General features: G+C 46.6%; 1 protein-coding gene across 3 annotated transcripts in view; it reads left to right on the top strand.

Moving 5' to 3' along the window:
• Positions 1 to 22,663, top strand: part of plxnb2b (plexin b2b) — a 150,998-nt gene that overhangs the window by 19,691 nt on the left and 108,644 nt on the right. For 2 of the 3 annotated variants that reach the window (XM_053884847.1, XM_053884846.1), the window contains exon 2: positions 20,092 to 20,260. The exons of the other annotated variant lie outside the window; for it this stretch is intronic. The gene's annotated coding sequence lies outside the window, so the exon portion shown is untranslated. The remainder of the gene's footprint in view (positions 1 to 20,091; positions 20,261 to 22,663) is intronic. 3 annotated transcript variants of the gene reach the window in all.

The raw sequence follows: 22,663 nt of genomic DNA on the forward strand, positions 1-22,663 counted from the left end.
CCGTCCTCTGTCCTGGCGTGTTGTGTGTGTTGTCTGTAATCAGCAGATTGGAGAAGAGGCTGTTATTTTGTTTTCCTTTTCTCTTCGGCGAGCCGCTCCACAGCCCAGACGAAGATGGAGGCGACCGGCCCGGATCTGCTGACTGTCACTTCTATTAAGCGAGTCGTCCGCGTCTATTGGACCTGACGCTCCTCTGAGGCCATTGTCTCTCTTTGTTCGCCCATCCTCCAAACCTGCGGCCCAAAGTTGAACTCCCGGAGAGGAAGATGAACCAGGAAATTAGCATCAGGCTCGCTTCATCCCGACCTCTGCAGATCAGTTGTTGACTCAGTCGACTGCCGAATGTCGGCAAATGAAATTCTACAGCATAGTGAGCAGAATCATTTCCCTCCTCCAAGTCGTCCTACTCATTTTTTTTCTTCGTCCCTTCAAGTTCGTCCTTTTTTTGTAAGTAGTCCTCCATTAGCATCCCAAACCTCCAGTGAGTCTTACTCCTCTGAACCTGAGTCCCTCCCTCTCGTGAGGCCTCCACCCACCTTAAGTCCATCTTCACCAGTCAGTCCGTGTTTACCAAGTCCTATATTTTCTGTACTACCTCCTACTACTCCATTGAGCCATGTCCCTCAGAGACTTTTACTCCTTTCCTGAATCCTACTTTTCTATTCTTCCCTTAAATTCTTTTAGTGAGTCCTTATCCTCAACCACTCACTGAGTCCACTTTAGTATGGCGAGTCCTCCTTCACTGGGTGATGAGTCATGCCCTTTTACAGACTCTCCCATCCAATGAGTCCTTCACTCTTCCAAAAAAAGTCAACTTTCTTTAAGTGAGTCCTTCCCCTTGACTTGATCTGTCGAGTGAGTCCTGTTTTACTGATTCTCCCTCCTCTCTATATGGATCTCGTTGCTGCAGTTGATGTTTAGTAAATGCATAGATTCATACATACATCGTCAGTTAACCAGTGTTTAGTCCTGGTCAGGGTTTCGGGGAGTGCTCGAGCCGATCCCAGCGGAACACACCCCGGACTGGCTGCCTGTCCATCACAGGCTTTATGAGTCATTTTTCCCCAAATACAAACTTGAGCCGACGGTGCTCTAAGACAGCACAAGCGTTTGTTTTGTTTTCCATACTTTACCTGAGAATCGGGCCGACTCCGTGGTAGAATCAGGTCCTCGGGCAGCTGTGCCGAGTCCGATCCGGACCGCTCCTTTTGATAAAACTCCGCTCTAGCTAAACAAATAACCGTGGGTCTTCAGAGACTCCGCGTGATGCAGACGCCACATTTCAGACTTTGTTTTCCTGCGTTTGGACGTCCAGAAACGGGAACGCCTGCCAGACACCGGGGCTCCCACAGGACTCCAGCGTTACCGCGGCGACGTGGAGCTGTCAGAATCTACTTAGCGGAATAATCAGCACTTTAATTAACAAAATTGGGTTCGTAATATTAATTATAGTTGTGCCTAATCTGCAGTCAAGAAATCATTAGAATAATTGTGAGCTCTATTGTCTCACGTTGTGCTGGTGAATGCTTCTAATCCGCACTTATTATTTACTCCCCCACAAAAGTGGCCTCATATTTCCCTGCTCCTCCGGATGATGACATCAGGAGTGGGGCAGGCGTGCTGTTGTCGGGAGGCTGCTGTGTTATTGCAGAGGGGCCTCGGGGGTCCATCGTACTTCTTCGGTCTCATCCCAGTCCAGGCACGCTCCGGGTTCTGGAATGACAAACATCTGCGAGGTGCTGCGCCGACTCGACGGGTCCTCTGAGGCTTCACACATCTCCACACCTTCCTCTTTGATTTAAGAAGCGACACTCATCTTTTCACCTTTTCTCTGCCGAAGGTCTTGCGGCGTGCGGCATCAGTAATCTTGTGACAAGAGCCATAAACGCCGAGTCTTGAACGCATCATGGTGACACACCCGTCCTTATATGGTGGCGTCATTCATCGCCTCCCTGACATGAGCATCTGTAGAATCAACATCATGAGAGCTGAAACAAACAAAGCAGACAAGTATTTGCTTTGGAATCCCAATGTTTGGATTTTCCTCTGGTCCTAGCTTCTTAGCTCGACATGTTGACACCTTGAAATCGCACATTTTTGAAAGTGAAACATTTTTGTTCAGGCACGAGTAAATGGAAATATTGAGCTGTCAGTTTAGCTTCTTAACTTCCACGGCTACACAGTCCACTGTCTTTGTGGCTGGCTTGTCCAGGTCCCTCTGAATTCTGACTGGCCGTTTTGTTGTTTTTTTCCCTGATACTTTCCCGACTACTATGACTGCGGCCAACCTCTACCCCCACGCTTTCTATTATTGCAGACTTTTTTTTTCTTGACTGACTTTCAGTACTTGCTTTCACTACAACTTCTTTGTCTTGTTGTAATTTTTTTTACTGCTGTTCCTGTGTCTCTCAGTACTATTATTTTTTTTCCCATTGGACATCATTCCTTTACTCCTACTGCAACATCTGCTCCTACTCAAGCCTCTACTACCCGTAGTTTCCGTTGTACCTCTTTACTTCTGCTGCTGTCTGTTTCTTTAAAGTACTTCCATTTTGCCTTCTTTTCCCTTTAAATGTACACCACTCCTTTGCATTCTACCTCTACTTCTTTTACCTTCTCCACCTTTCATTTCATTTTGTCACCTTCTACCTTGCCACCTTGAAAGCTTCTTCTACTCCAGCTACTTCTTTTGTACTACTCCGCACACTAGTCTTTTACGACCTACAGTATGCTTCTGCTTCCTTTACACCAGTAGCTTGACACTGCTGATACTTCTCCTTTTACTGCTTCTGTCTGCCTCATCTGTTTCTGCTACATCCTCCTATACGACTTCCAAAACTACTCGGTTCACCGTGTTGTTTTTGCTTTTGCTACTATGACTGCTTATTACTTTGTTTTAATACCTTAAGTACCTTGACTAATTTCTTGTTCTCTATTTCATTGTCCCCCACTGCTACTTCTTCTACTTCTTTTTTTCATCCAAAATATTTTTATTGGGTATTAATAGTCACAAATTAAACTTCCTCTACTTCTATTGTTAACCACTTCTCTTTACTACTTTCAAACAGACTTTCACGCTTCTGTTGCATTTCTGATATTTCAAACTGAACTTTTTATCGTGGCATGTTCAACTGCACATCTAGAAAAAGGATATTGTGAATTCAATACTACAAAAATGGAGAAAGATTGTTTTAGAGTAATTACAGTATTATAATGTCAAAATAGTGACACGCTACTGTTGGTCGTGGAAGTGTGATGGCGCCGTTTTCTTGGTCAGACTGGGTCAGAATCCTCCTCCTGCAGACTCTTTAGCATTTCCTGGCCGTCCGGTCCAGACCCGGTGGAAGAGGGTGCAGAGGAACCAATTACAGCCGGCGTTTCTGTGTGCAGCAAGTGTAGCGTGGTGCTTCTGGACGTGATGGCTTTTTAATGGCCGCGAGGCCGCGCACGCAGATGTAAAGGCTTGTTGTTTTTGGTGATTGCGACGGTCAGTGTGTGATTTTTGGGAGCCAGCGGGGCAGAGTCCATGTCGGGCCGAGTCTGATTGTTCCGATCAAGCACCTCTTAACCGCCAGATGGTCCCCCATTAGCGCCGTAAATCACCGCGCCGGTCGCAGGACCAACAGCCAACGCTGTGCTTGGGCTGTCGTTGGCGTATCCGCGAGCTCCGATGCTTCCACTCAGGATCAAAGTGGAAAATAAAAACTTATTGACAGACTTTTTATGACTACTTAGTGACTGCTAGATTATGACCACCTGCTGAACATGGTGGAGTGTCTGGTTTTCACTGCCAGTCCGGCTGCTTCTGGAGAGTGGCTGGTGTCTGCACCAGATGGGTGGATGAAGTTTTCACGCCCAGAAAAACCATCTCCATGAAGCTGCTCAGAAACATAGTGAAACACACTGTTGCTCTGCTCTCTCAGGTTGAAGGCCACCAATATGTAGGTCAAACTACTAAGGGGTACATTTCTGTCCTTACCTGCTACTTGACACCTTCAGAACTTCAAGTATGGCAGCTACGACTTCCTTACCTATCATTTACTTCATCCTGCTTCGACGACTGATCCTTATATCGCTTCTTCTGTCTTCATGTCTTAAGTGCTTCATCTCCTTTTGTGACAAAGGCTCTTCTATGGACTATAGAAAGTCTGTTTTTTCGAGTGCTTGACTTATTCCTCCACTTTAAACTGCTCCGACTCCTGTCTCCATCTTTTACATTTGTTCTACATCCACCTTTTCTACTACATTTTTCTCTTGTCTTCTACTGCTTTCTCCAAAAGTTCTACTGCTATAACTTTTACTGGTTACTTCTACTGTTCCTCTGCTACTTCTTCTATGTCTCTTCTGTTCTTCCTCCTTTACTTCTCTCACTTTGTGGTCTTAACCAACGTGTTGAACCAGTCCAAGTCGTCGTCTTGCGTGTTGAGCTCGGAGCAAGGCAATGCTGCTCTGTGTTATTTACACTAGCTCTAGAAATGATGTGAAAACTGTCAAGCTGTTTGTTTCCGAACGGAGTGTCTACTTACTGTCTTCCTGACAGCGAGCTCCTCCCCCGCCCCCAGGCCAAATGTGATTGAGCGATTAATTGTGAAGCTAAAGTGCCTCCGTTGCAGCAGCACCGACTGTTTCTCAGCCGCGTCATCCCGTTTGTTCAGTTGAAGGTCGGGACGTGGAAGAAATGTGGGCAATGTTTCTTGCTCACATTGTTTTGACAGCACCTGAATGATCTCCCGCCTCCCCCCCGACGTCCTCCCTCCACCGTGGCCAGCCTGCACTTCCTCCTGGCTTTTTAGAAATGTCATGTTTTTGCTCATTGTGTCGGCCAACGGCTTGGTAAATGGCTGGTGGCTCTGATCCAACTTGATTCCACCGTTCTGACTTGGCTTGGCTTGCATCAGTCTCTGGGAACAACAAAAGGACTGACCTGGATCGCGGCTGCCCGCCCGCTCTGCTGGGCCAGCACTTTTCGCCACTGTTGTGGAGTCATCAGGAGGATAGATGTTCTCTGCGACTGCACCTGCTGCCCGCGGAACTCCTCGCTACATGGAGCTTCTGGAAGTTTATTGCTGGACGAGCTCTGCTCTTGCTTTTGGGTCGGCAACTGTGTGAGACGCCCCTTCAGGTCATGATGCTTCTGCTAAACCACACGGCACGAGTCAGTCATTTGTGACATCAGTTGACAAGTGAAAAACACACTACACCAAGCAACAAATGCTGCAAAAGTACATTTTTCTTTTATTAAAAAAATATTTTCTTTTACACCTCAGGACGCGAGGGCTGCGAGGCGCTCAGTTTTAATACATGAGCCACGTATGGTGGCAGCGGTGCGTCACTTAATTGACTTGACAGCTGCAAATCTGTGATAGTTATGTTCTTGAAAAGGAAAAAAAAATGATAAAGAAAGTGATGGTGCCCCCAACAGTACACACTGCTCATGAAAGCACCTGTTGAAGTAGTTTGGAAATTAAATATGATATTTAGACATGGTTTTATTGTATTTATTTCATTCAGAATTTTATTCAGTATTTCCAATTTTTTCAACAGTTTGCATCAAGTGTATTTCTTTTCTTTAGTAAATTTGATGACTATGACTTGCACCTGCTTCTGCTGCTGCTTGGACTTTTTGCTGACCAATAACAACACAAGGATTCACTTTGTTTACGTGTGAGGAGAAACAATATTATTGATCACAAATGAGATCTAGATATTTGCCAGCCATTCGCTCTTGCATTGGCGGAGTCGTCCACGGAGCCCACCGATTGTGCAACAACCACGGTCATCAAGCCTCAAAGATTGATGAAAACAAACATAGCGATGTTCAGAACATGCGTCATGCTGTCAATATAACTCGACTGTTCACAGCAGACCAATGGAATCACAGGCGTTTTCTTGACATTAAAGCGCTCAATTCTCCCTTGTGTTTCCTGGCTACTTCTCTGCTGTTCCTGGAGGTCTGAGAAGTGCTCAATATCTTGGTGGCTTGAAGCTTGTTTGCCCGTAAAAATCGATATATTTATATGTAGATTAGCCACATTGTTGTTTAAGCTGCAGGATTGTGAGAAAAAAGCAGCGACGCAAAGTCTAGAAGTTACGGTAAGTAACTCAACTTCTTAAAGGCTAGAATCATACCACAGATTGTCTTGTTGGTTTGTTAAAAACCCAAAGCAAAGGAGGAAAATTCTTCAAGCAGAGACAGGAAAAATGAGCATCAGCAACAGAGTTGACGGGAGCGTCAACAATGGTTTGCCATTTTAGAGATGTGTGTTTTTAAGTGGTTAGCAGCTCCTCAAGGTCCACCAATGGCCCCCGGGCCTGAGTGTGGACGCTCCTTTCTGTGGGGCGCAAGCACAAGAATTGGATTGTTGATGTGTTGATATCAACACTTCCTGTTTGGTAATTCCCGATACACATCTGTGGCTGGTAGAAATCTAATTATGGCTGATAAATCTATCAGGTTTAATAGTGTAATTTCGGCGATGTGAGGAATGAACAGGAGGCTCCTGATATCAACTGTTGAGCACAGCTCAACAAGTGCATGTTCCCAGCTCCCTCTGCTGAAGTGGAACGCAGCATAATTGCACCGTGCTCTATTTAAAGATGGTAATTGCCGGAAAGATGGTATGTCGCCTCTGAGTGTTGGGTTGCTTGATGTAAAGACTTAGAAGCTTTTTATCACACGCAAGTGGTGCTGGAGAAAAAAAAAAGAGTTTCTCTATTGTCTGGTGTCCTACACAGCAAAGAAAACTCGGGTTTGAAAAGCCATATCTGAGCGTCATATCTGAGTGTCTTTGAGGGGCTGCTGACATCATCATTTTCACTTTCATCTGTGAAGTCACTCGCCTTCTCCGGGGTCAGCGACAGACCCCCTCTCAAGTCCAGATACCAGAGCTGCCTCCTCAGACCTCCTTGAGCCTGCTGTTGCAATGGATCGTGGCCTATTTACATGGGCATACGTGCTTTATCATCCTGACCCAGGAAAGTTTTCTGTAGATGGGTGGTTGGTCAGCGTGTGCGAGTCGCCTCTGTCTTGAAACTAGTCGCAGATTAAAGCTGATCTTCTCCAGAATTTTCACAGCAAACTGTGGAGAATCAGATTCCTTCTTCCTTTGGAAAAGGAAGCGTTGATCTGCGATAACTTCCTGTACAACCTCAGATGCTTCCTTGGCTGGTCTATCGCGGTGAGCTGTTTAGGCGTCCAGCTGGGAACTACAAATACAGTCCAAGAAACAGGAGCGCTTCTGATGATAAATCATCAGGTGAATTAAGGTCACACGTGGCCTCCGGGGCGGATCATAAGTCGCCCACCTAAGAGCGACTGCATCTACTCCCGCGTCCTCGCCGAGTCCGTGCGACGCGGCACTGTCAGCGAGACGAGTAGAGGCCTGCAGGCAGCCGTAATGATCGCTCTGGAGGAGGAGACGAAAGCCCAGCTGTTAGCTCGCGCACCGTCGGAGGTGGAGGGGGATGAGAAGCAGCTGCAGACTCCGCCAAAGCGCCGACGCGTGCTCCATCAAAGATTAATTTCTCCACCGTCAGCGCCGGCGCCAGTCATCACCTGCAGGTGAGGAGGCGCAGACGAGAGACGTGTTTTGGAGGATGTATTAAAGGCACCTGTGGACACGCGCTAGGTTAGCATTCGGCTTGTGAAGGGCCATTCACGTGTGTGTTTTTAGCAAATTTATCCTTCCTTTTCTCTTCTGAAGAGTAGTCCCATGAGCGAGATGTCCTAGCTACCTTCCATTCACTTTTTTACGCCCCCTGGTGGTCATGAGATTGATAGGAACAAGCAGAGGTTTTCACTCAGAGACTTGGACTAGAACCCGCCACTCAAGTGAGCAGTGCTACATGGTTAGCAGGCGGGGTCTAAGAAATATCGATACACTCAAACATCGCGATATTTGATTGTGTGATATTGTTGCCGAAACGTCGCAATACTTGATTGTGTGATATTGTCTTGATTTGATATCGGCTATATCGATATTTAATGCTTAGGTACTTGGATATTGATTAGCGATTCATTCCTCTGTTGGAGTGCGAGATTTAGCCAAAAGTCCACTGACAATAGACTTATTTTCATCCACACAACATTGGATGAAAATGTACATTTTCTGATTTTCCTCCTTAAAATTTTGGCTCTGATAACAATGTATTGCTTGAACTTACAGTATCCGGATGAGAGATACCTGCCGATACTTAGCCTAAGTTAGCATCATAGTTTGACTCTGTGTCCCGTGCCGTTTCTACCGATCGAAGGCCGCTATAGACGAGCTACAGATTTCCGTTTCTGTTAAGTAAAAAATGTGTGATGTCACGGTTTCTTGTCTGTGTGTGTGCGTGCGTGTGTGTTCACCCTTTGTCCAGACACATCTGCTGGTCTCTAATTAGTTTTCCTGGCGCGGCGACTGGACAGCCGCGCTGCTGGTTAATAAGAGGCGACGCGGGGGACATTTATCATTGTCCGGTGACAAGATTGTGACAGAAGACATTAGAAGTGTTTTGGGAAGTTTGCTCCAGATGCTGCCGGCGACTGTCAGAGCGAAACTCTCCTGTGTGCGTGTTTCACTTCTGCTCCTCTTTGTGCCAGTATGTCACATCCCGACCCAAATTCCCTCCTCTGTGAATGGTACCGTGCCTCTCAGTTGAGCCGGAGGGAACCTCACCTGGCCTCCACTCTGAGTCCCTCCTTGACGACAGAGCTCCTCCCCCCTTTCAGTCACCCCACGAGACCCCGTATCCTAGACACTCGTGGAAATGGTTATCAAAATATACCTAGTAAAGCAGCCAAAAAGTTTTGCAAAAGAGAGCGAGGTTGCATTTCTCAGTTTGACTCACGCTGCTGTTATTAACTCTGACTCACTGCATTTCACCCGCGAGCTCTCGTAACGATTCCTGCTTTAAAACGAGTCGGCAGAACTGTAGACTGGAAGGAGAAGAATTTGAAGTCATCGGACTGGAGGTGGACGGCGCCCCCCCTGGGCCCCACTCGACAAATTCAAATAGACTCCTCTTGAATAAAGTTCCCCCGCTGCAGATGCAGTCTTTTTCAGGAGGAATTGACTCACAGCCGCTGTTCTCTGATTCTGGGCAGCCTTGACCAGACAGAGCCGGACCGTGTGTGTTTTGAGTGTGTGTGTGGCTGTGGGCCATCATCTCATTTGTGTTCCTCATTGTTGAACCCCCTCCTCCTCTGTCCCCTCCTCTGTTTTTGCTCTACTCTTCTCTTTTGTTCAGCTGCCGTTGCTGCTCCATATCTGGCTAGCGATTGATAAGAACCAATCTCTGGCAATGTTTGGCGTCACCGGCAGGATGGTGATGATTGCAGGGTTTCAAATCAAATGAGGCTCTCACACATTGTTTATCTACCTGTCCTCCTCCAGATGGTGCTGGGCAGCAAGAGCGTTCATCTCCCACACACACACACACACACGTCTGTGTGTTTGTCAAACACTTTCTTGGAGTCTTTCCTGAGACTGAACATTGACAACTTTGGTTTTGGACTGAAATGATACTGACGTGAGAAGTAGCAAGTTTCGAATTGATGCTGATCCTCGATCCTTGTTTTGTCATGAAGATGACAAGACAGTCAGCTTTGGAGTCATTCGCTTGTGTGACAGAAGTTTTGATAGTCCTGCACACGATCACCATTTCACAAATCTGTCCTTCAGTTTGCGTAGTGAAGTCCCAGCGTCCTGTTAAGAGCCAGCTTCTGTCCACCTTGACCGTGGAGGAACGTCCTGTCCAGGTCTGAGGTCAGATCCTTCCTCTGGTGGAGGAGTATTTCAGGGTTTTGTTCTTGAGTGAGCGAAGGATGGGATTGTATGATGCGTCTGAATCAGCCTGACTTGGGGAGGAAATCTGCGCCAGAAGACAGCGCTTTGTTCAGGTAAACCCAGCCACCCGGGAGAGACTCAAAGTAGATCCCATCTCCTCCACCTGGAGATAGTTGAGGTGGCAGGAGAGGCTTTCACAGTGAAGTGTGGTGCCACACTGGTGTTGACTGGACCCGAGCGCCGCGTCGGTTCTGATGCTCTCCGCGTGAGCCTGGCGTGCTAATTGTGGCCTAATGGCGAGCTGCGGGGTTAAAAGCAGGCGGCGGTGGAGGCGCGCTGCATTTCCCTGCGCGGCCTGATTACGCTGTCTGCCTAATGCACCTCCTCGGACACAAATGGAGGCGGTTATTGCATCAGCGGAGACAGTGGGGCTGTCAGAGCCGCTCGGCAGCCGACAGGAGGGCCGGATAAATAGAGATGGGAACGGTGGCGGAGAATAAATTCAGGAGAGCCAATCTCACCCGGGGTGCAGAAGCCTGCTGGCGCAATTATGAACTATAGCTGTCTGTTGCTGTAATGACCTTTTCTCCACGGGCTATATATAAGTATAAATATATGTGTGTGTGTGGCGCGATGATGGAGAGAATGGACCAAAGCAGCTGCAGATGATGGCCCGTGGCCTCTGACAGAGCTCAGGCGCATCTCCGTTGAACGATTCCTCCTGGCTGGGACGCTTCTGGAGAAGTGACAGGTCGAGAGAGCCAACATGTCATGGAGCTGCAACAAAGCGTCTCCTGCTCTTGGTCCTCGGGCTGCGCGGGCTGCTCCCAAGAGTCCGGCCGGAACGTGGAGTCAGACGTGATCGGGATTCATCACGACACCTGAGTTAAGAGAAGTGCGCCGCCTTGTGAGCACTGGAGGACTGTGTTATTACATCTAAAGCATCATAGCATTACAATACTGCACTATGGTGTCATTGCAAACATATTTTGAGAAGAATATCGTAGTATAGGTTGATTTCAAAAGTATTCAGTTACACATGGTAGGTATAACATTAGGACTCCTGTCTATCTATCCATCCATCCATCTATCATCCATCTATCATCTATCTATCATCTATCCATCCATCCATCTATCATCCATCTATCATCTATCCATCCATCCATCCATCCATCCATCCATCATCTATCCATCCATCTATTCATCCATCCATCCATCTATCATCCATCCATCCATCCATCCATCATCTATCCATCCATCCATCTATCCATCCATCCATCCATCTATTCATCCATCCATCCATCTATTCATCCATCCATCCATCTATCATCCATCCATCCATCCATCATCTATCCATCCATCCATCCATCCATCCATCCATCCATCTATTCATCCATCCATCCATCTATCATCTATCCATCCATCCATCTATCCATCCATCATCTATTCATTAATCCATCCATCCATCTATCATCTATCTATCCATCCATCCCTTTTGATGAGGAAGCCTATAAACATGCAAAAAAATGTTTTGCATGTTTTACACACCACTGCGTGGTATATGTTTATCTTCTATAAGATCTTCACACGTCTATCACTGTGATATCGCAAATTTGTAATTATACAAAGTTTATGTTGCGTTAAGTCTGTGCTTAAAAAGTGCTGTGTAATTCTAGTTTCCAAATGAACTGAAATTGCATTGTGAATAAGTCACTCCACTTGTAACCTTTTAAAAGTTCTACACACTTTAAGAACATGTCGCTCTGATACAGTGTGCTACTGCAAGTTAGCATGACGCAGCAACATGTCACTTTGAAGCTAGTTGTTACGCAGTACGTTTTTCATTACATGGTTATTACTAGGTATATGAGTACTTACCAACACAGTTCTTTCACCATTACACATAATGTTACTTTGAGTTTTTTTGTTTTTCCATATTCATTGTTATTAAGTTTCACTGCAGTACAAATTTTACAATATTGTCATGAACTGACATTGAAAAACTGGACGCTGCCGTGAAGTGGTATTGTTTTTGTCATATCGGTACTCAAGCCTGATATCAGTGCATCCCTAGTTATTACATAATTGCATCATGCGCATAACTTAAGTATTTTTAGCTTAGTGGTATTACAGTCAAATGAGTTGTGACACTGATAACAGTATGTGTCATTAACACAATTGCATATTGTGGCGTCCCACTTGGTTATTATGCAACTATTTTATTTGTGGTTTGTCTTTATGATTGTGTCATTACACACTGCCAACATATTCATGAATGCAGTGTCTGTTTATGAGTTCATTAAATTATGCACAATTTACACACAACCAGTGTTGCAACATAATGTGCTACATACACACACAAGCGATATTACACATCTTTTAGACTCATTTATTATCAATATTTCATCCGCTTCATCTCCTAATGGGGACTCGGGAGGGCGGGACCCTGAACTGGTCCCTGCAGGTCACACAAAGATGAGTGTCTATTCACGCACGCACTGACCATATGAATCTGTTTGGACTGTGGGAGGAAACTGGAGTACCCATGCTAGTTTATACTTGCGCCACACAGGAAGTTCCGCTCTAAAAGTTGCCACGGTTTAGCGAGCGACACACCACCACCCCAGCCTGCTGCTCCTAATGCCACATATGCAGTGTAATTACACGTGTTGTAACAGGCTGCGCTGCTTGTGATTCGCCCTCCTTAACTCTGACTGGTGAACTTCATATCGTGTCTGACAGTCCGAGACGACTTCCAACGTCAGCAGGCAGTCGCCGAATGTTTCCTGGTGGCTGTTCCTGATAATTCCAGCAGCACTTGAACGCACCGCTACCTTGCGTGTGGGCGCGCCTGCACATGTGGATCTCGATCAGAGGAGACGGTCTCACCCGGGATGTTCTTGTTTCACAGTAATTAGTCACCAGAGGATCACATGAGCGCTTCTGTTCCAACACTCAGAAGAAATCTTTATGACACACACGACTGCCTGGCAGACACACACACACACACACACACGGTTCAGCTCAAGTGTGTGTGCGCGGATTCTTTGGAGCTGTAAATGTGGACCTGCTAGAAAGTGACGTGCTGATATGAGAAGCAGACGTGGAAGCAACTGTAAATGTTTTTACACGCTTGTACTCGCAGACATGAACTATTTATGCTCCACTTGTTGCCAGCAGAAGTCAAACATTCGCACACATCCTGCATCAGAAGCGGCCGGGCTGCAACACACTCGCCAAATTCCAGCGCTGGAGAAACATAAATCTCCTCCTTTTTTATGACTCGCTGAGGTCACTTTTGGATTAGCAGGGAGATTGTGATCATGTGCAGAACTCCTAACTTCCCTCTTATTCACTTTTGCTGGAGTCCTTTGGCGCTTTGTAATTTACTTGAGAACATCTTTTCGCCGATAAACCTGCGAGCGCTGACCCCCATGTAATGCCTCGCAGCTATAGTCTGAGTATTAAAGTCTAGTGAGAGATATGTGAGTGGAGCGGCTTTCTTTTTAATCTGATGAAGTCAATACAGGTTACTGAAAGTAACTTCATCTTCAAGGAGCAGAAACAAAAAGGGAAATTAATGAAAAAGCTACGTATGAGAGCGAGGCCTTATCTCGTCTGCCGTGACTGCTTTCTCTGACAAGCAAAGGTAGGATTGAAATCTGCGGTTTGTAAAATGGGTGGAAAAGTGCTTCAGTTCTGATTCTGTTTTGATCCTTGCGTTTTAGCAAAACTTTGTAGCTGTAACTTAGCATCAATAAATAGTGTCATCTTAGCATAGATGTGTAGCATAGCCACATATCACCTGAGCATCAATGAATGGCCTCATTTTAGCATAGATGTGTAGCATAGCCAAGTATCACCTCAGCATCAATGAATGGCCTCATTTTAGCATAGATGTGTAGCATAGCCACATATCACCTTAGCATCGATGAATAGCTTCATTTTAGCATAGATGTGTAGCATAGCCACATATCACCTTCGCATCAATGAGCCTCATTTTAGCAAAGATGTGTAGCATAGCCACGGATCACCTTAGCATCGATGAATAGCTTCATTTTAGCATAGATGTGTTGCATAGCCAAGTATCACCTTAGCATCAATAAATAGTGTCATCTTAGCATAGATGTGTAGCATAGCCACATATCACCTGAGCATCAATGAATGGCCTCATTTTAGCAAAGATGTGTAGCATAGCCAAGTATCACCTTAGCATCAATGAATGGCCTCATTTTAGCATAGATGTGTAGCATAGCCACATATCACCTTAGCATCGATGAATAGCTTCATTTTAGCATAGATGTGTAGCATAGCCACATATCACCTTCGCATCAATGAGCCTCATTTTAGCAAAGATGTGTAGCATAGCCACGGATCACCTTAGCATCGATGAATAGCTTCATTTTAGCAAAGATGTGTAGCATAGCCAAGTATCACCTCAGCATCAATGAATGGCCTCATTTTAGCATAGATGTGTAGCATAGCCACGGATCACCTTAGCATCGATGAATAGCTTCATTTTAGCATAGATGTGTTGCATAGCCAAGTATCACCTTAGCATCAATAAATAGTGTCATCTTAGCATAGATGTGTAGCATAGCCACATATCACCTGAGCATCAATGAATGGCCTCATTTTAGCAAAGATGTGTAGCATAGCCAAGTATCACCTTAGCATCAATGAATGGCCTCATTTTAGCATAGATGTGTAGCATAGCCACATATCACCTTAGCATCGATGAATAGCTTCATTTTAGCATAGATGTGTAGCATAGCCACGGATCACCTTCGCATCAATGAGCCTCATTTTAGCAAAGATGTGTAGCATAGCCACGGATCACCTTAGCATCGATGAATAGCTTCATTTTAGCATAGATGTGTTGCATAGCCAAGTATCACCTTAGCATCAATGAATGGCTTCATTTTAGCATAGATGTGTAGCATAGCCACATATCACCTTAGCATCGATGAATAGCTTCATTTTAGCATAGATGTGTAGCATAGCCACATATCACCTTAGCATCGATGAATAGCTTCATTTTAGCATAGATGTGGAGCATAGCCAAGTATCATCTTTGCATAGATGAGTAGCCTTGTTTTAGCATAGCTGTGTAGCATAGCCAAGTATCACCTTAGCGTCGATGAATAACCTCAGTTTAGCTTAGCTGTGTAGCATAGCCAAGTATCACCTTATCGTCGATGAATAACCTCAGTTTAGCTTAGTCGTGTAGCATAGCCAAGTATCGCCTTAGCATCGATGAATAACCTCAGTTTAGCTTAGCTGGGTAGCATAGCCAAGTATCACCTTAGCGTCGATGAATAACCTCAGTTTTGCTTAGTTATGTAGCATAGCCAGCTCTCAGCTTAGCATAGCTACATTTGCTATCCGTCAGTCCTGTTTCTGGATGGATCAGAAGAGAAGAGAAGCAATGAAGCAAGTAAATGTCAACATCCTGCCAGGTGTTTGTAGTACCGCATGACTTCAGAGTGAAAAAGATGAGTAGGATTACCACAAATTTGAAATCAATGTTTCAAATGTCAGACCGTAGATATTTACTGACAATCTCTGTCTCTTCGTAACGTACCTTGCTGCCAATAAACAGGCCAAGAAGGCAACAGAAAAAAACATTTGTAAAACGCTCAATTGTTACAGGGTGAAGTCTGTGGACGACATCAATTCGGAATATCTCCAGATAGGAGCAATTAAACCCAGCGTGCAAGCGGTGGTTGTATTAGCTGCTGTCGCTGAGGAAGCATCCCAGCGCTTGTCAGTCGAACCCCTCCACTGTTATTTGTTTCCTCCTGATGGAGAACCGAGCTGGTAATGTTCTCCCGCACCATTTCCCCAGTGTAATCCACATCCGTCTTCCACTCCGGCTGTGGCATTAGCGCCGTCACTCCTCCTCCTCACCTTCTCTCCACCCCCCCACCCCCAGCGGGAGCCGTCACGGCCGCTGAACGATTTCCTCTCGCCGGGAGAATCGGGCGAGTCGCTGTGGCAGTGTCAAACGAGGCTCCCATTTAAGCTCATTAAATGTTTCCAAGAGAATAGGGAATCAATGGTGCATACCGCTGCTCCACAACTTTTCTCTTAATTTAATTTCCCCTCCCCCGAATCACTGCGCACATCTCTCTCTTCTCGGGCGTCACTGGCTCTGGCTGCGGGGACGACTCGCCTCCCGAAACTGATCAGGACCCTCCTGCGTGTTGGCGCTTCCTCCTGATCCACGGTGGGATCTGACCTCAGAGTGTGAAGGTCAATGTTTAGTTTGAAGGCTTGTTGCTCTGGTGTCTTCTAGACCCCTTTTAAGTGGAACTTATTTTGGGGGGTTCCTTTTTCTTGACCGACCATTTGCCATTTTTTGAAACTCCAACTGGCCGGTGCCAATTTTTGATACGAGTAAGTGCTTTTGTTTACTCACACTCACTCTATATTTCAGGCCGTTGACCCTTCTTAGAAAAGTATAACATCCAGTTCATCTGAACATCCACCGTGATGGAGCCGACTGTCGTCCGTTGTACGCTTAATTTTCCGACAACCGCGAGTCATGGCTTCCATATTGACGTAGTTTGAATAAAAATCCGTCGCTTGTTTACATGATCCTGCTCTGCTTCCTCAAAAACCGAAGACAAATCCTTCATTGTTTGCTGATATTGCTTGCGAGGTTGTCCGCTTCACTGCACCGGTGTTTGGTACGTGACGTCCCAAGATGGTGGCGGTTGACCTACTTACGAGAACATTGTCAGAAAACAGTAACTTGTAAAAAAGTCATCATATTTTTGTCATTTGATCGGGCGACGGTGATGATGTATGTCACCGTGCTTGTGTCGGCACCACCCTACTCTTTTTGTTAGAACACTTGCTGGTTGAACCGTGTTTTTGTTCGTCTTCTTCCTGCCCTAGTTCCTCATGCGGCAGTTCCCTTCATAGAAGAAGACTTGTTTAGGACCCTTTCCAGGAGCGCTGTTATTCTTGTACTCTGGAGTGAACAATGTTAGTGAGCTCTCAACCTTTTATCAAGTTGCGGATGTCCAAGTCGCAATTCGATGTTAAAATGCTTCATCATCCCTTTGACTTTTTTCTGTTCGTAGTACTTAACTCTGAAGAAAAGCTTTTTTCCTGATCAAATGTAGGACATGACCCGCACCAGAACCATCTTCTGCTGGGAGAGAAGTCACAGAGGCTCGTCCTTGTCAGGAGTTTCTGCCGTCTTTTTCCAGTCCCGAACGCTTCTCCGGTGAATGTTTGCGCTGAAAGACGGCCAGTCACCAGATGCTTATCGCCGTCGTGTGATCTGGATCTTCCGCACACATTTCCAGCACTTTGTTTGTCTCTCGCAGCGTTTCATGTTTGAAAGCCTCGGGGCCGAGCGCGCACCTTCTCCCGAGCTCCTCCTGTAATTGCTCTTTTGGGGCTTTGTCTGGCTGCGAGCCTGTCTCCATCACTCTCACTTTGTCCCGCTCCCATCGTCTTTGCCCTCTTCTCCCACTTGAACTCTGACTCTCCCGTCTCTTCCCTTTCCCTACACGGCTCATTACGACGGATCCCGACTTGCCCCAATCTCCTCGCGCACAGCCGCTAACACACAAACAAGCCCGGCTACTCAGCAGTTTTTAGAGCCGCCTGTCGCTTGAATGGCTGCTCCGCTATCTGCTATAAAACAGCTTTGCTAATACCGCGGGGCCAAGGAATGGAAACAATAGTGTCATTTTTCATTTTCGGGGGTTCAGACTGACAGTTTCTCATCACTGTTTGGGTTGTCGGAGCGCCATTCCTCACACAACCCCGCCTCCTAAACCCTGGCTTTTGCTTCGATGTGCTGCAGCCAGAGGTTTCTAACCACAGGCCTGCGAAAATTTCCATCTCAGCCAGCCCTCCAGCCCGTCACCCATCAGGCTTCTCGCGAGCTCGGGGGCGCACTTTGAAGGATAATGGATGTGGCCAGTTGCAGCTGCTCGGCAGCGGGGCGCTATCATGGCAGTTATCTAAAGGCCTGAGTGGCCTGTGATGAACGGCCGGGAGCTGTGTGTCTCCACCGATCGATACGCCACTCGCGCCCAGATGAGCCAGATGCCCCTCTTTACTCTCCGCACCCCTTCGTCCTCCCATGTATATCTGCCTCTCATCATCTCCCACTCGCTGAACTTTTCCCTCCAATTGAGGGCTTGAATTGGTGCATTGATCTTTTACCCTTGGCTTCTTTTAAATAAAAGTCCAGGATCCAAAGTCCAGTCAGGCGTACAGGGTTCTTGACACTCGTTATCGCTACGCAGGCGCCGAGCTAGCTTGATAGAAGACTCGTAATGGGGAGCAGAGAGACGAGGTGCTTTGTGTATGCCGCTTCTCGCGTCCCTCTGGAGGACCAGCGAGGTTTCCATCATCGGGCTGGCAGACGTCCCTGGTGGCTTCACGCGCTAATGCGCGCCAAACGTCTTTCTGTCGCACCTCATCAAACCCGTCTCACCTCATCTGAATAGAGATTGTTGTCATTCACAATCCATCTATTAAGCGTTTATAAAGATGTTGCCGCCAAAATTAAAAATGAATGAGCGAGCGTCCCGTGAGGAATAGTAGACGGACTGTTGATGCTGTTGGGTGTTATGGAAATCACCACCGGTCAAAGTCGGATCAATTTGAATTCAACTGGTCATATTTGTGAAAGTGGTGATGGAACCTATGGTCTGCCCAAAGTCTGTTGCCCCTGGATTTTATTTCATTTGAGATGGTTTCAAAAAATGTTCCTGAAACTGAAGTGTGTGAACCTGTGTGACCATTTGCTGTGGCAGTCGAGGCCCATTTATGCTCTGTTACGTACGGATCCACATACGGAGGAAGCCTTCTGTCCATGGCCTTTGTCCGTATTTCTGCACATTTCCTCAAAGCTTACAGGTACGGACCAAACAGAGCAGTACCACTGGAAACCATGAGGGCAGTATTGCTGTTACTACCCAATATGGAGCTCTATTGAGACACGAAGAAGATTTAACAATGGTGGAAATTCTCCGTCCTCCAGACGCGATATATTGAACCTCACAGACTACTGCCTCCAACAAAGCTGGCTTGTCTTTTGTGCAAGAGGTACATGATCAACACTGACTCCACAGTCGCCATGTTGGATTTGGAGTTTGTTGTTGTCACAAACTTGTGACGCTGGGCTGCTCCCCCTGCTGGATATATTGGTGAGCAGCCACATAAAAACAGCATGGATACATGCGACCATGTGGAAGTGGACGGGTACATTTTTTACGTAAAAAGAGCATAAATGGACCATCAGCCCATGCGGCAGTGGTACTTGCAACAACCTTCCATGTGAAAACGGGATGAGGTTTTACCTACAGATAAGTGATAGTTGTGGTGGTCGTCTCTCTCTTGACAGAACTACACACTTTACGTCTTCAGTCACACCTCAGGTGTGCTATGGCTAATGCTACAGTTCGGAATAGTGGTTGTAAAGGGTCGGCTGCCTTGGAGTAGCAGAAAGGACTAAAACCTGCACAGTGAGTCATGTCCGAGTAAAAGGGTATTTCTTAGCCCTTATGCTTGCAGACTTCTAAGGTCAGGGCTTTTGTGTCTCACTTACTCAGGTTTCAGTGCCAACACGGATGTCGGACGATCTGTCTGATCTCTATCAGATGAAGACGCCAGCGTTGGTTCCTCCTCGCAACAGTTGACATGGCTATAAAGAGATTCCCATTTCCGTCAAGTGCTGTCGTGCTTGTCGCGGCAGTTAGCTCTCCACGTCGTGCTCAGATGTGACTCAAGTCGACTGTAATTGGTGACGGCGCTTCAGAACGTCAGCGGCGTCTTGTCTCCTCGGCGTGTTGGTTTTTGATCAGCCGTTTTCACGCTCCTCTTGTTCCCACGAGGGAATAGTGCTGTGAAAACGGAGCAAGTGGAAATCTCTTTTCCTCCTTCTGTCTTGCTTCCCTCCAGGGAGTCTCAGGAGTCTCAGTATCTCCCCCCCTCGTCTCTCACCTCTCCTCCCACTCGGCGCGGCTCTGATCATCGCTCTGATCTGCCGTCGCTTCTGTCACACCAAGTCGATTCTCCCACTTGGTAATTGCACGTCCGCTGCCCTCCACACCTGTTGGTGTGGGTCCAGCGGTGCATGTGTGTGAGTCAGGGCGCCCTCTGACCTCCGGTGTCTCCCCGCCATCCCTCCCGCAGGTGTCACCCCAGCGGGAGACATGTACCGGCGAGTGCGATATGAGAAGTTGATTGTGTTGCTGTGTAACCTTGAGTTTCACCTCCAGCATGTGTGTCGAGGCAGCAACACTTCTGCTGATGGATTTCTCTCTAATTCTGCTCTGCTCTCTTCCAGAGTCTGGGCCCTTAATGAAGCCCGGGGTCAGCAGCAGTGTCCGGCTAATTGGCCAGGTTTGCCCGAGGCTCCGGCTGCGTGCGATTGAACAGTCCAGGGAGGTTTCTCCGTGCAGCCGCCACCTCTTCCTGTGTCTGGACACGAGCGTCGCGGCGTCTGCGGCTCCCTAGTGAGTAGTGTCTTCCTCTTATATTGCTGAAAGTTGATATGAAACTGTCGGTGAGGCAACCACAGTCACACATTTGTTGTCCGCCGGCGCAGTGAGTCGTGCCGATGGCAGCATGTGGAATCACTGAAACTCAGGTGTCTGACCAACTTCCTGTCTCACTCCGACCTCATGTCGACTTGCGTATAGGGCTGTGCATCAGCAGGTATCTTTCAATACAACACGTATCCTGATACAGGAGTGGTGATACGATACATTGCGAGACTGTACATTCAGCAATATATTGTAAGAAGAGCCATCATTTTAAAGGGTAAAATACTGTGCAATATTATGTACCTTAAAACGAGTTTATTGCCCTGTTAGACTCTCAGTTCAGTCCAACAGAGAAATGACTCGCTCCCTTAATCGGAAAAAAGGTACCATGCTTTTTTAATCGATATAGACGACTTACAGTATCGCACAATCAAGTATTGTGATATTTCAGCAAAAATATCAATACAACTTTGCGGAATTAAGTATCGCAATAAATTTGATAAACACGCTGTTCACTCGCTGCATTGGACCTGCACACGTGAACATGACGAGACCACGACGGCGCCGCGCTCTCCAGCTCCGTGGCGTTTGACAGCCGACACCGGCGTGTGACAGCTGTGGAGAGTGTGGTGGACTTTGGTTCACCATAGTAGTTTTAAACGTATTTTTAATCCAGGGAACCTTTGATCATGACACTGGTCGACTCTGACTCTCTGGATCCCTGTTTATTTTATTAGATGGACTGGTCCTCATAGGTTCTCTGACGCGCTCGTCTGCCTTGGTTCACATCAACACATTCAGGTCTCCCACTGAGCTGGTGACAATAGTTGGATATTGGACGGAGCTCCGCTCCAGTATTGGCGGCGGCGTCCTCTTCCGCATCCCGATTGGGGTTCACTGATCGCGGACACACTCTCACAGGCAGCGCTAATGCTACCACCAGGCATCAGTTAGGGACCATCAAAAAAATCTTCTAACATGCCAATGGTGAGAATGGTGAGAAGGTTTTTCATCACACAAGACAAAGGACTGACAGTTTGTATCATGATTTGGAGAATAGAATCTGACTCCATGATCATTTCTTCACAGGATATCTAATGTTTCTTCAGTAGCATCTAGGACATGTGTCCAGACTGCTCCACAGTTCAAGTCAACTGTTCAGAGACATGAGATACAGCAGACAGACGGCTCCATTTAACCCCTAAATAAAGCTGGCAGAGCAGCCTGTCAGACACCAGCGGCTTCTACCAGAGACCTGAAACATTGAGTTTCTCATCTCTACACTGAGGTCACTATTATATTGAAACATAAACGAATAATGATGTTGGAGACAAACTCCACTAATACGTTTCATCATAAAACAGTTTCAAGAGAGACTGTCGTGTCCAACACATGGAAGAGAATGAACATGGATTTATCGTGAGAATTATGGTCACTGACTTGTTTTGTCGAAGGGCGTTCTAAGCTGGGTTCTCAGTACTGAGCAGCTTCTGTAGGTCGCACTGTTCCCAGCTCGCAGGAGGCGCAGTGGCGACTCTAATTAGCCCAGTTCAGTCTGCTCTATTGTGTGGCTGTCAGCAGAGGAGCTGCAGGTACCGGATGGTTCTGGACCCAGGGGGTTCCGATCACATGGCGTTGATCAATGATCCTCCAGCAGGAAGATGGACTCACTTGCTGAGCGCCACCAATAGCTGTGATTTTTGCCATCACAAGTGGGACGCTTCTGATGTGGCATGGCCCAAACTCCCTGTCATGGTATCAATGAAACCCCCTCACGGTACCAGTGCTGCACAACCGCGCCGGTCCAGACTCCGCAGGTCTCAGCCAGGACTTGCTCTAGACTTGTTTATCCCAGTCTCATGAACGAAACCCCGCTGCTGTGATGTTCATGTGCGAAGCGCTGGTGTTCATATTTCCCTCCTCAGACTACAAAACACAACTTTAACAAAAAAAAGACATAAAAAACGTGATGCAATGACGACTGGCCAATTACTGAGCTGTGAAAGCCGTTTTTTAGGACTCAGAGCACGACTTAACTGACTTTAATGAGTTTCTGCGTTGGGAAGCTGTCACATGCAGAATAATGAAATGTAAACGTGTAATTATAAATGTAAAATAGAATACAAAATTTCACACTAATCATCTGGATGTAGTATGAAAATACATAAAATAACATGGTAAAAGTTGCTCTGGAAACTACTTTGAAATGTCAGTGAAAGCAAAGCACAAATATATATGAGACTTGGACGTCAAAGTAGCCAAATGGCTAGCAACAAATGAATAAAACAATCATGTGGAATAAAGCTTGATAAGGTCATATGCTATAGATATAGAGCAGTTAAAATGCCAGCAGGTTATGTGGCAAGTTAGCTG

Source organism: Synchiropus splendidus, chromosome 14 (assembly GCF_027744825.2).
Source record: "Synchiropus splendidus isolate RoL2022-P1 chromosome 14, RoL_Sspl_1.0, whole genome shotgun sequence".
Lineage (NCBI taxonomy): Eukaryota > Metazoa > Chordata > Actinopteri > Syngnathiformes > Callionymidae > Synchiropus > Synchiropus splendidus.